A 12,223-nucleotide genomic window follows, 5' to 3' on the forward strand; every position below is an offset into this window, starting at 1 on the left:
ACTATATTCGACACAACTCCAACATACTGAACCAGGTGGTGAAACTTTTGTACCAACGCCTTGCATTGCCACAGCACTACTTCATCACGTGCATAGATACTCTACTGTACCCAACAGCATCGATCAGCCACAGCACTCTAGTGTCCAATCTGCTAGTGCTAATCTCGTCACCACTGCAAGTGATTGACATATGATCTGTAAAATCAAGATTTATTTGACAGCAATATATACATACCAGGCATATGTTAAGCTTTAAACAACTGTAAGCAGGGTTATATAACAGCCTCCGGATTGTTGAGAGAACTAATCAGAAGAGTTACCAATAATATTGAACCATCAACAAGGAAGATTGTTTGTTGCAGCAAATGCAAGTAATCAAACAGTTAGTGCCCCGTATTAGACGGATTCCACATGTTGTCAACTAATTGCTGGTCAAATGAAAAATATAGAAAGCATGGATGTCATACGTAATACAGTATCCAACAGAGAGACTACAATGTATCATAACCGACATAGGAATCAAGCTAAACTCTCTTAAACTTTGAGAATCGGTGGGCCGGACGACGAGCAGCGTCAACTCTCCGTACCTGGTTTCTTAGCTTGTTTAATCAAAGCTGGGCAGAAAGTAATTATATCCACCAATTCTTCTCAAAGAGTAGACTAGGGTGGTTGGGATGTATGCTGACTGCTCTCTCCATGGCACTCTTCACGGCTTCAACCCTGAAATCGCTGCACCCTACTACACATTTGACAGTAACGAGGCAAGGAAGGTTCTCGATTCCAAAGTCCGGACTATCACCTTTAACTCTGCCCACAGAGTTAAGCATGAGGTTTTCTAGCTTGGGCATGGATCCTGCTGCAAACATCAGATCTATCGGGTGAGAATGTGCATCATAAATAAAAATCGTCAAGAACTGGAACCCAACTTCACCACTCATTCTGAGCTTTTTGTTTGGCAAACTTTGTCCCAGCAGATGCATAATCAACAGATTGGGCTCTTGGAGATCCTCCAAATGCATAAAGAGCAGACTGGGTAAGCCCCCAAGAATGCAGAGATCATCCTGCTTGACTGTCACCAATTGAATGTGTAGCTGTTGGAGGTTTATTAGGGAGCTCATCCATCTCTGAACTCGCGGGATGACTGAAGACTTGGTAATAAGTTTCTCGAGGGTGGGCAGACACAAAGGTTCCTGCAAGAGGCTGCTCCCTTTATAAATATGAAGGGAGCGGAGGTTCTGGGTGCCTAGCTTACACATGGAAGAGACCATAGCTTTGTTGCTTTTCTCCCCAACCACATATGTATCCTTAGTGTCATAATCAATTTTGATACTAAGATCAAGCTGCAGATTCCTCAAATTCTGGAGTTGGCCAAGGCCACACAGGAAGTCCAATGGCTGGATTGCAACCCTCACAATTTCCAATGTCTCCAGTGCTTGCATCTCCGCAATCCCATTAGGACATTTAGCATCATCTTAATGAATATTCCAAAGCGGATCTAACAAGTAGATGCATCAACTTTCTAAGATTAACAATAGATGCAGGTAATTCCTTTACAAAAGTCCCTCTTAGGTCCAGCACCTCTAAGCATCCTAAATGACCAATTTGTTCTGGGAGCTTACTTATTTTTGTACGTTGGAGGTTTAGGTACCTCAGCTGGAACAACCTCACTATAACTTCAAGATGATGATCCTCCAATGGTTGGAAGCTCAAGTCGAGAATACGCAAATGGCTGAACTCCTCCAACGAAGGGATTTCCACAAGACCTCTAACCAAAATAAGGGATCGGACATGGGACAACACCAGACCTGCTGTCAGTATTGTTGAATTTCCTTCTTCGACACCTTGTAGACAGAGTCGACGAACAACTTTGCTTTGGTTCTCATTTGTCAAAATGGGTACACCAAGTAAAGTAATGAAGTTCTCTTCTCTGGACTTGAATGTGATGAAATCAAGAATAGTGTCATGAACTCGACAACTCTTCACTATGCCATATAAATTTGTCTCTGCGGGTTGGATCAAACCCCTGTTGAGTAATTCATTAAAACACCTTTCTCCTAACTCATATGCCGTGTATCTGCCCTCTCTATGAATGAACCCTTCAGCAATCCATCTTCTTATCAGGCCTTTCTTCTCAATAGTAGAATCTTCTAGATATATGCTTAGGTATAAGAGGCAAGTTTTTAGATAAGGAGGAAGATCAAAGTAACTAAGTGACAAAATCTTCATCATTCCTTCGACACTAGGATTCCTTTCAAGTGCACGGCCAATTGAATCTTTTACTTGATTCCATATATTTTTTGTTCTTTCTGTGTTAGCCAACAAACCAGATATAGCAATGATCGCCAAAGGTAACCCATCGCATTTTTCCAATATCTGCTCAGAAATTTCTTGAAGGTATGAAGGGCAATCTTCATCAGACTTGAATAATCTTGTGTGAAATAACTGTCTTGAGTGCACCATATCAAGAGCCCTTATATTGTAAATATGACCATTGAATGATGAACAACATAAATGAGCGATACTGTTCATACGAGTGGTGGTGATTATTCTACTGGTAGAACTTGTAGCGGGGAATGCACGCTTAACAATATCCCACGTATCCACGTCCCATATATCGTCAACAACAACAAAATACCTGTACAAGGAAAAATTAGCATAGCTATAAAGTAAAGTGTGCTACGTAGACAGACAAAGAGTAAACGAAACACGTTAAGATTGACAAAATGAAAAGGATAATCACACAAGTGCTAAAAGGGCATATGTTACAACTTTTGTGGGAAAATCAGGGTAACTTGGATGCCACACTTGCAAAATCAGTCATGAGGTAAAGTGCACGGATAATTATAGAGCAGGATGTTAAGGGAGCTCAAGGAGAATTAGAAGGAAAAGTGAGCCAAGTTAGTACTGTGAGAATGTAGTGTTACTCCTGACACAAACTTATGCCATATAATTACACAATAAAAGGGAGTAGCGATGTGCCTATGTAATGAAGGAGATTTGTGAGCTTAGAATTACATGGAACTTTTTAACAAATTCCACTAGTACAATCTTCGTATGACATCTAAGTAACTATTTTTTTTCATTCAAAGATGACAAGTAGAAATGAAAAAATATTAAAGACAGAATGAACCTTTTGTCTGCTAGAAAATCTATGATCTTGATGACGAGTTGTTGTATATTCCCAGCTTCAGTGGTAGCATAGTCTTTCTTAGCCACTTCACTTAGAATGGTTCTCAAGATTTTGGTCATGTCTGGATTTCGTGAAACTGAGACGAAAGCCCAACACTCGTATTGTCCTCTGAGCTCTTGATACACTTGGTTTGCAAGAGTTGTTTTGCCCATACCTCCAGATCCAACAATGGAGACTATCTTCAGTTGTTGTTGCTGTTGCTGCTCTGAAGCACGAACATCAGCTTCCATCAAAAGTTTGATTATCTCAGCCTTGGGTTCATCGACTCCAACAAGCTTGGATGCATGCTCGAATATAGCAAGAGCTCTAGGGTCAACGGTCGCATTGACAGTCTTGGAGAAGGCCTCGTGACTCCTGTATCTTGCATTCCTCTTGCCCACTTCAATGATTTGTTTCTTTAGATCCTGAATCTCTTTGCCAATCCGATGGCGAGCCGTCATCTTCCCCAACTTCCCTAGTGAGTTCTTGATCTTCTCAATGAAACCATCTGGCTTTTCATCTTTATCACCGATGCTTTGCATGAAGTCATCGATGGCATCTTCCAGGTCATAGGACAGTTCCCGCACCTCATTCATCCATACTTTATCCTGCACATCGGGATCCTCCTCTTCAGACATCTTGAGGAGAAAAGCCTCCATGGCAGCAAGTTCATGAGTGAGGGACTTGATCTCCTTGCGAACTGTTTTGAAACGCTTGTACTCGTTGCCAAGCAGAGTGGTCAACTTCCCTATGACAGGTTTGAGGACCCCCGTCGCCACGCTGACAAGAGCCGCCTCCATGGCGGTGCTCGAAGAGAGTTCGCTCAGTTAATGCAGCGGCAGTGTTCTCAATGTACAGCCTGACAATAGAATTGATGGAAGTAAGCCACGATATTCCCAGCATATTATAACACTGAACAAGCTAGCTACTGGAAATCGCTACCACGCCAGCTTCCGTGTGGCAGCCGGAGATCGAAGCAGAGTAGTAGAGATGGGATCGTACCAGTCGTGGAGCCTGGATTTTTCGTCAGCAGCAGCAGCTAAGAGATAGCTCGCTGGAGGTGTCCGTCAAACGCACTCACGGTAAATAGTTGATTATTTCCTCCTTAGCACGTCATGGAGTAGATCTGAAGATCTGAACCCTGTTGGTAGAGAATGGCTTAATGAAGGTGAGGCAAGCATCGCTGCACTCAACGAGGTACAGATGGATCCCGTGCCGATGAGATGCGGCATAGGAGGAGACGAGAGCCGGGAGCGTACCTAGCAGGATGGATCCGCCGCGGAGTAGCCCATGCAGCTCGCCAGGCACAGGCAGTGGAGTGAGAAGGCAAGGGGATCTGATCTGATTAGTTAGTGGGCAGGAGAGGTTTGAGATCTGATTAGTTAAGCCGCTCGTCAGGCCCTTGCCTTTCTTGTTTCGTGGGACAATAGAGGTATATATCCCACTAAACCTCTATTATCACGTCTAAGACACATTGTTTTGTTTTCCCTTTAGAGTTATACCCGGCCCTATTATTGCCAGCTCTAGCTGCATAGAGAAACCAAAAAGTCAACCAATAACTTGATTACTACCTCCGTCTCAGTTTATTGATCCCCTTCATATTTTGTGCTGAATTTTGACTGTAGATTATGACTAACAAAATATAAATTGTATGTCCCAAAACTTATATGGTTGGATTCATATTCAAAAGAGGTTTTTAATGATACTATTTTTGTGGTATATAATTTATTTTTTCATAGTAAAAGCAAAGGTTAAAGTTTGAACCGAAATACAAACCGGGGGTTAACAAACCAGGATAGAGGTAGTATTTCTCTTAACTGTTTTTTAAAAAAATTCGACAATAGGCTCAACCTTTTTTCCATTCATATTTTGATATATCATTCACTAGGAGAGGCAATGCACTATCTAGTAGTTCATCCTATACCGAAAAAGGCTTTCGCCCCGCTTTATATTATAAAGCCACCGCACAACAAGCATTCAACAAGGTCCAACACAAACCACGCACACACACACACGGTGGTCCACAGGAACAAATAGTACAAGAAAAGGGTCCATACTGAGGGCACAGCACAACAAGCCCTAAACCCAAAACACACACGCCAAAAGCCGCCAGTCGGTCTAGTCAGGCTCAAGAGGAGGAGGCGGCGGCGGGGGAGCCACGCGGAGCGCCATCGAGCAAAGATCGGAGAGCAGGGTGGTGATGACGTCCAGGTCCTGGGGGCGGCTAAGCGGCCGCCAAAGCTGCAGGTAACCACACAGTTTGAAGATTGCGTCAGTCGCACGTCGGAGGGGAACCTTCTGAATAACAAGCTTATTGCGAATGTTCCAAAGCGTCCAGGCGAGAACAACACACAGCCATCTAATATAGCGGTAGCGAGTAGGGGAGGCGTTAAGCTCGGCAAGCAGATCGGGGAAGTTGGTATTACACCACTGTCCACCAACCGTTTCGCGGAAGCAGGCCCAGAGGAACTGAGCAGAGTAGCACGAGAAAAAGATGTGGTTAGCATCCTCAATCGTGCCACAGATGGGGCACATCCCATCACCCGGGCCATTACGCTTGAGGACTTCAACCCCAGAGGGGAGACGTCCACGGATCCATTGCCACAGAAAGATCCTGATCTTCAGCGGAAGCCGGATGTCCCAGATCAGGCTAAACGGTTCCGCGGCCGTCGAGGGAGCAATGGCGCCGTATAGGGACTTCGTGGAGAAACGGCCAGAGGGCTCGAGGCGCCAGGAAAGAACATCCCGGTCCTCCACGATGTTCATCGGCATAAGTGCGATGTCTTGGAGGAGGGAGTCCCAGGCGGCCACCTCGATGGGGCCAAAGGGGCGCCGGAAGGCGAGACGCCCTAAGTAAATGAGGGCCGTCTCGACAGAGACCCGAGGGTCAAGCGCAATGGCAAATAGATCGGGGAATCGCGCAGCCGGGGGGAGTCCCCTAGCCAGCGGTCGAACCAGAACAAGGTCGAGGCCCCGGAGCCAACCGAGATGGATGTGCCGATGCGTAGTACAAGCAGAAGCTGGATCACAGACTGCCAGAACTGGGATCCACCTATACGTTGGCAAAAGGCAAGAGGTTGGCCACGGAGGTACTTATTACGGATGATGGTGAGCCAGAGGCCTCCCTCCCCATTGGCAATACACCACAACCATCGGGTCAGGAGGGCAATGTTCATGCGTCGGGATGACAAGATCCCAAGGCCACCCTGGTCTTAGGGTTTGCAGATGTCGGGCCAGCTCACCATATGGTATTTCTGCCTGTCGCCCTCGCCCGCCTAGAAGAACCTTGACTGGTATTTGGCCACCTCCTGATGGAGGGTGTCATGAAGGCTGTAGAAGCTCATGAGAAACCAATGAAGGCTAGCAAGCGAGGAGTTGATTAGGATCACCCTGGCAGCTTTCGACGGCCAGCGACCCCTCCAGGGTTCAACCCGGTGCTGCATCCTAGTCACCGTCAGGCGAAGATCCGCGACGGTGAGTCTGGAGTCACTAATGGGCACCCCCAAGTAAGTCATGGGGAAGGAGCCCAGGCGGCAATTTAGCCGGTCCTCAATGGACAATGCTTTGTCCGGGGGGTAGCCAAGGACCATCACTTCGCTCTTGTCATAGTTGATGGTGAGACCCGACATCTATTGGAAGCACAGGAGGAGGAACTTCAGGTTGGCGATGTCGGACGCGGAGCCCTCCACCATGACTATGGTGTCGTCCGCATATTGGAGGAGGGAAACCCCTCATCCGTCCACTAGGTGGGGGACAACGCCCCGGATATGGTCGCAGGCTTTGGCCTTATCAAGGATGACCGCAAGGGCATCGACAACCATGTTGAAAAGGAAAGGGGAGAACGGGTCACCCTGGCGCACCCCACATAGGGTGGGGAAGTAGGGGCCTATCTCACCATTGATGTTGACCGCCGTCCTACCGCAGGTGACAAGTTGCATAACGCGGGTCACCCAGAGGTTGTCAAAGCCCTTTCAAAGCAAAACTTCCCGAAGGAAGGGCCAGTGGACAGTGTCGTATGCCTTGTGAAAGTCTAGCTTAAGGAACACCGCGCGGTGGTTTTTGGCCCGGATTTCATGCGAGACTTCGTGGAAGACCAACACCCCATCCAAAATATACCGGCCTTGTATGAAGGCGGATTGGTTGGGGTGGGTGACGGAGTCCGCTAGAAGGGTCACTGTCGGTGTCAAAACCGGCGGATGTCGGGAGGGGGTCCCGAACTGTGCGTCTAGGCGGATGGTAACAGGAGACGAGGGACACAATGCTTTTACCCAGGTTCGGGCCCTCTCGATGGAGGTAAAACCCTACGTCCTGCTTGATTAATATTGATGATATGGGTAGTACAAGAGTAGATCTACCACGAGATCAAGGAGGCTAAACCCTAGAAGCTAGCCTATGGTATGATTGTTGTAATGTATGTTGTCCTACGGACTAAGGCCCTCCGGTTTATATAGACACCGGAGGAGGCTAGGGTTACACAGAGTCGGTTACAATGGTAGGAGATCTACATATCCGTATCGCCAAGCTTGCCTTCCACGCCAAGGAAAGTACCATCCGGACACGAGCCGGAGTCTTCAATCTTCTATCTTCGTAGTCCTGGAGTCCGGCGGATAATGATAGTCCGGCTATCCGGACACCCCCTAGTCCAGGACTCCCTCAGTAGCCCCTGAACCAGTCTTCAATGGCGATAAATCCGGCGCGCGTAATGTTCGGCATTGCAAGGCGGGTTCCTCTCTTGTACAATCCAGAGAAGATCATGAACACCAGGATAGTGTCCGGCTCTGCAAAATAATTTCCACAATCCACCGTAGAGAGAATAAATTATACACTTAGTTCAATCTGCTGACGTATTATGCGGCGTGACATCACAGCGCCACCAAGCCTTTGTTAGAATTGTTTTTTACTATACCACCTCAGCACGTTTAGCGAAGCGGTTTCCTTGGCACGTCTTGTCAAAGCAGAGATCGTGTTCCCCTTATTCCGGGATTCTCATCAATACGGACGTGGGTAACCCAACCGCGCCATTGATGGTGGCGCTTGGGAGATAAGCGAGTTTTATCAGGCCGGTGGGGGACGCATAATTTTCGTCCGCCTATATATAAGGGATAAGGATTCACCTTCTCACCTACGCCTTCTTCCTCCTTTGCTTATCCATCTCCGCGTACTCAAGCTCCAACGCCCAAGCTCGCGCATCTCGCCTCGACCTTCTCCGAATATGTCCGGAGCGGGAGGCAAATGGTTAGCCTCCACCGCTAAGGAGGAGGACATCACCAAACTGCGCAACGCCGGATATCTTTCCAGCGATATCGCGCATCGGCTGCCCGACGAGGGGCAGCTCATCCCTACCCCAGGGCCTAATGAGAGGGTCGTCTTCCTCCCCCACTTCCTCCGCGGACTGGGCTTTCCGCTCCATCCATTCGTCCGGGGGCTCATGTTTTACTACGGCCTGGATTTCCACGATCTGGCGCCGAACTTCATCCTCAACATCTCGGCGTTTATCGTCGTGTGTGAGGCCTTCCTCTGCATCCGGCCCCACTTCGGCCTGTGGCTCAAGACCTTCAACGTCAAGCCGAAGGTTGTGAAGGGCACGCAAGCGGAATGCGGAGGCACCATGTTGGGCAAATTGCCCAACGTCCCATGGCTGGAAGGGACCTTTGTGGACTCCGTCAAGGGGTGGCAATCAGGGTGGTTCTACATCACCGAGCCGCGCAAGCCCACATGGGCGGCGGCCCCCGAGTTTAGATCTGGCATCCCCACGCAGCTCACCTCCTGGAAAGAGAAGGGCTTGCAGTGGGGCAATCCGGTGGAGGTGACGGGACTCCGATCCTGTATCAAGAAGATGGTGAGCAACAAACTCAGGCTCGTCGACGTGGTCCAAGTCATGCTCATCCGGCGGATCCTCCCATGCCAAGAACGGGCATTCAATTTGTGGGAGTTCAATCCAGAACAGCACCAGGCGCTAAGCGGGCTCTTCGATACAACATACGAAGGCGCCTGGAGGGCGCTGTTCAAGGGCGCCGAAGCCCCCGCATCCGCGACAGAAGATCGCGGATTCAGCTCGCAGTGTCCAACCGACGAGGTAAATGATTCGACCCAATCACGGGACACTTTGTGATAATTAAATTAACTTTTAGTGGGGTTTCATTCTGCTTCTTCCTTTGACAGGAATGGATGGAGAAGGCCAAGCTGCTTATCAGCCCGACTCCCATGCCAGAAGACCCAGTGGACGCCCGCTTAACAGGGCTGCTGGTTCCGGCACCGCACGTGGTGCCGGAGAAGAAGGCCAAGAAGGTGGCCGCGGGGACTCGAAAGAGTTCCCGCAATCAGGCGTCTGATGACGACGAGGACTCCCCCCCCCCCGAAGACGAGGAGGAGGAGTGTTCTCTCCCAGAGGAGGGAGAGAAGAAAAGGAAGGCTTCCCCAATTGGGGAGGTCGAAGGGTCCAAGAGGGGGAGAACTATCCCCCGGACAGTTTCGTCAACATCAGCGTTGGCGAGGATGAGTGGCCTCCAAGGGCCAGGCGTCCGGCAAGATCGTAAGTATCCGGATCCTTGATGTGTAATTTCTTTTGTGTCGCGTAGTGTCCTTCTAATGCCGCGTTCTGTCCGTAGTCCGGCCGATGATGATCTTCCCGCTTCATCAAGCGGGGCATTGGCCTCGTCGGATGTGAATTCCATCCCGACTGCCTCTAGCCCACGCGCCGACAAGGACGCCGAGGTGGGATCCCAAAGAGGGACCCATCAGGAGGAGGCTCCGGAGGCGCCGTCAGGCAGCCTCCCGGACTTCGTGCCGGACTCCACATCGGAACCCGCAGTGGTTCCAGAGTCCGGCAAGCGGCCCTTTCGAAAGAAGGGCAGGACCGTGACACCGGCGGCCTCCGTCCAACCGGAGGCGCCGGATAACCTGTTGGAGGCGCTTAAAGGCGCTTCCATCGAGGAAGAACACCGCACTATCATGAGTGCGGTGATTGAGAAGGTTCAGCTCGCTAAGAGCGGGCTGACCGAAGCCTGCAGCAGCCTTCTAACAGGCTTTGAGGTAAGAAGTTAAAATTATGTAATGTAATACCGCATAGACAGTAGCCCCTGATGCTTAGTTCGGTGTTCGGAAAGAAAAGCCGGACTAAGGATCTAACAAGATATACGCAGGGTTGCCTAAAATATGTCAATATGGGTTTGCAGACTGCGCTGCTGGCCTCTGCCGCACTAACGGCGGAGGTTGACGTGCTGAAGAAGGATCTCGAGCGGTCCGAGCAAGAGCTCGGCCATGCAAAGAAGCAGCTCAAGGAAAAAGAAGGTGAGTAACACCTCTTTGAGTAAGTACCTTACGGAAAAGGATTTTGGTTGCAAATAAAATTAACAAGGATAATATGTGTATTGCAGGGGCCACTAACGAGGTGGCAGCCCTGAAGGATGCTGTGTCTGCGGCCGAACGCAGTGCGGCCGCGGAACGGGCTGAGCGAGAAAAGCAAGAGGCACGGGTGGCGGAAGTTCGGCAAGAGCTCCAGGCTCTCATGGAAAAGCATGAGAGTTTGGAGCGCGACTCCAAGACTAGAGAGTCCGAGCTTGCCTCGGCTCTCGAAAGTGCCAAGTCCGTCAAGGCCGAGGCCCATAAGGCCCTTCAGGAAGTTGAGGACATAAAGAAGATAGCGGCGGGTAAGGCATTTTTCATGCAAAGCAGGCATGTAAATGTGAACTACCTGACACTTACCCGAATTCGGAGCTCTCCAGGGGCGTTTGCAGATCTGCCGCGTAGTGCGTCTGATGCCGCCGCATTCTATCGTGGCGAGGAGGGGAGCTCGACGGAGAAGGTCTTCTGGTCTCAGTACTCTGAGGCCGGCCATCCGGTGCCCCCAAGCGACCAGCTGAAGCAGCTGGTCGAACTCCACAAGGTAGCTGAGGAGGCCATGAAGGGTCTCATAGTCCGGCTGTGGCCTGGACAGGCCATGCCTGGGAGCTACTTTGGCCTCGTGCGGCGGCTGGTGGATGCATGCCCCAGGCTGGATGTAGTCAAGCGCTCCGCCTGTATTGAAGGCGCTCGTCGGGCCCTTGCCCGCATAAAGGTGCAATGGGGCAAATTGGATGCGGAGAAGCTTCTCACGGACCCACCGCCGCCGGGCAAGGAGTATCGCACGCCGGAGAAGTATTATAAAATTGTCCTGAAGGGAGCCTGCGATATTGCAGATGAGTGCTCCCGAAATGTAATCTTTGAGTGAACTCGCTGTGTATTTATCCTGTGCGCTGAAAACTTCGTTCATATGCGCCATGAGCAACGCTTGTTTAATTTAAAATATTACCTTCTGTGCGGCCGTTTGTAAAATCTGAGAGATGGCAAGTCGTTGGCTTCAGCCCCCAAGCCACAAGTGCTGGGGTGTTCGGGATAAACTTGAGCACTCTTGTTCCCATTTTTGGGTCCATCTAGGGAGGCGCTCAACACGACGAACAAGGCAACCGGACTTATAATGCTTGAACACTCTCACTTAGCCATAGAATTCTATAATTTTAAATTTCGGCGAAGCCCCTGGTATTCGGAAGACCGAATCCGGGGCGCTATCCACGCCTTCATCGGACATTATCCGGAACTTCGCTCGAAGCGGCGTGAGTCTTTAAGGACCCGAAGAAACCTCTCGAACAGCGACCAGTCTCTCGCCTCATCATGCCAGTCAGTTTTAGCTTTCTCCACTGAGGCGCTCGCCCGGCTCAACCGGGGCGCAATCGCAGTTGTTCTCCTAGTGCCACCTTAGCCGACAGAACGGAACGTAAGGCACCAAAACGTGGGAGCCGTGCAAACCCAACTATTGACCCAAGACATGATTCGGAGCCGATTCATATAATGCTATAAGTTTGGGGTGCCGCACTTGTGAAAGTGTTCGGACTTTATCACACCATAATTTGGGGAACAGAAGCCCCTGGCGTATTCGGCCGTACCAAAATATACGGGTGCAAGATATCATGTAATGAACATATATATATAAAGTATAATGCAATTGCAATAAAGAGGTGCTGCATTATTTATGAAAGAAAATCTGCTAGTAGAGCGGACTAATGCAAGTAGTGCGGT

At 49.6% G+C, this 12,223-nt stretch overlaps 1 pseudogene; it reads right to left on the reverse strand.

Annotated features, from left to right (window-relative positions):
- Window positions 1–304: 304 nt before the first annotated feature.
- Window positions 305–4,566, reverse strand: LOC123140078 (disease resistance protein RGA5-like; annotated as a pseudogene).
- Between the last annotated feature and the right edge of the window lie 7,657 nt (window positions 4,567–12,223).

This window comes from Triticum aestivum, chromosome 6B (genome assembly GCF_018294505.1).
Source record: "Triticum aestivum cultivar Chinese Spring chromosome 6B, IWGSC CS RefSeq v2.1, whole genome shotgun sequence".
In the NCBI taxonomy this organism is placed as follows: Eukaryota; Viridiplantae; Streptophyta; class Magnoliopsida; order Poales; family Poaceae; genus Triticum; species Triticum aestivum.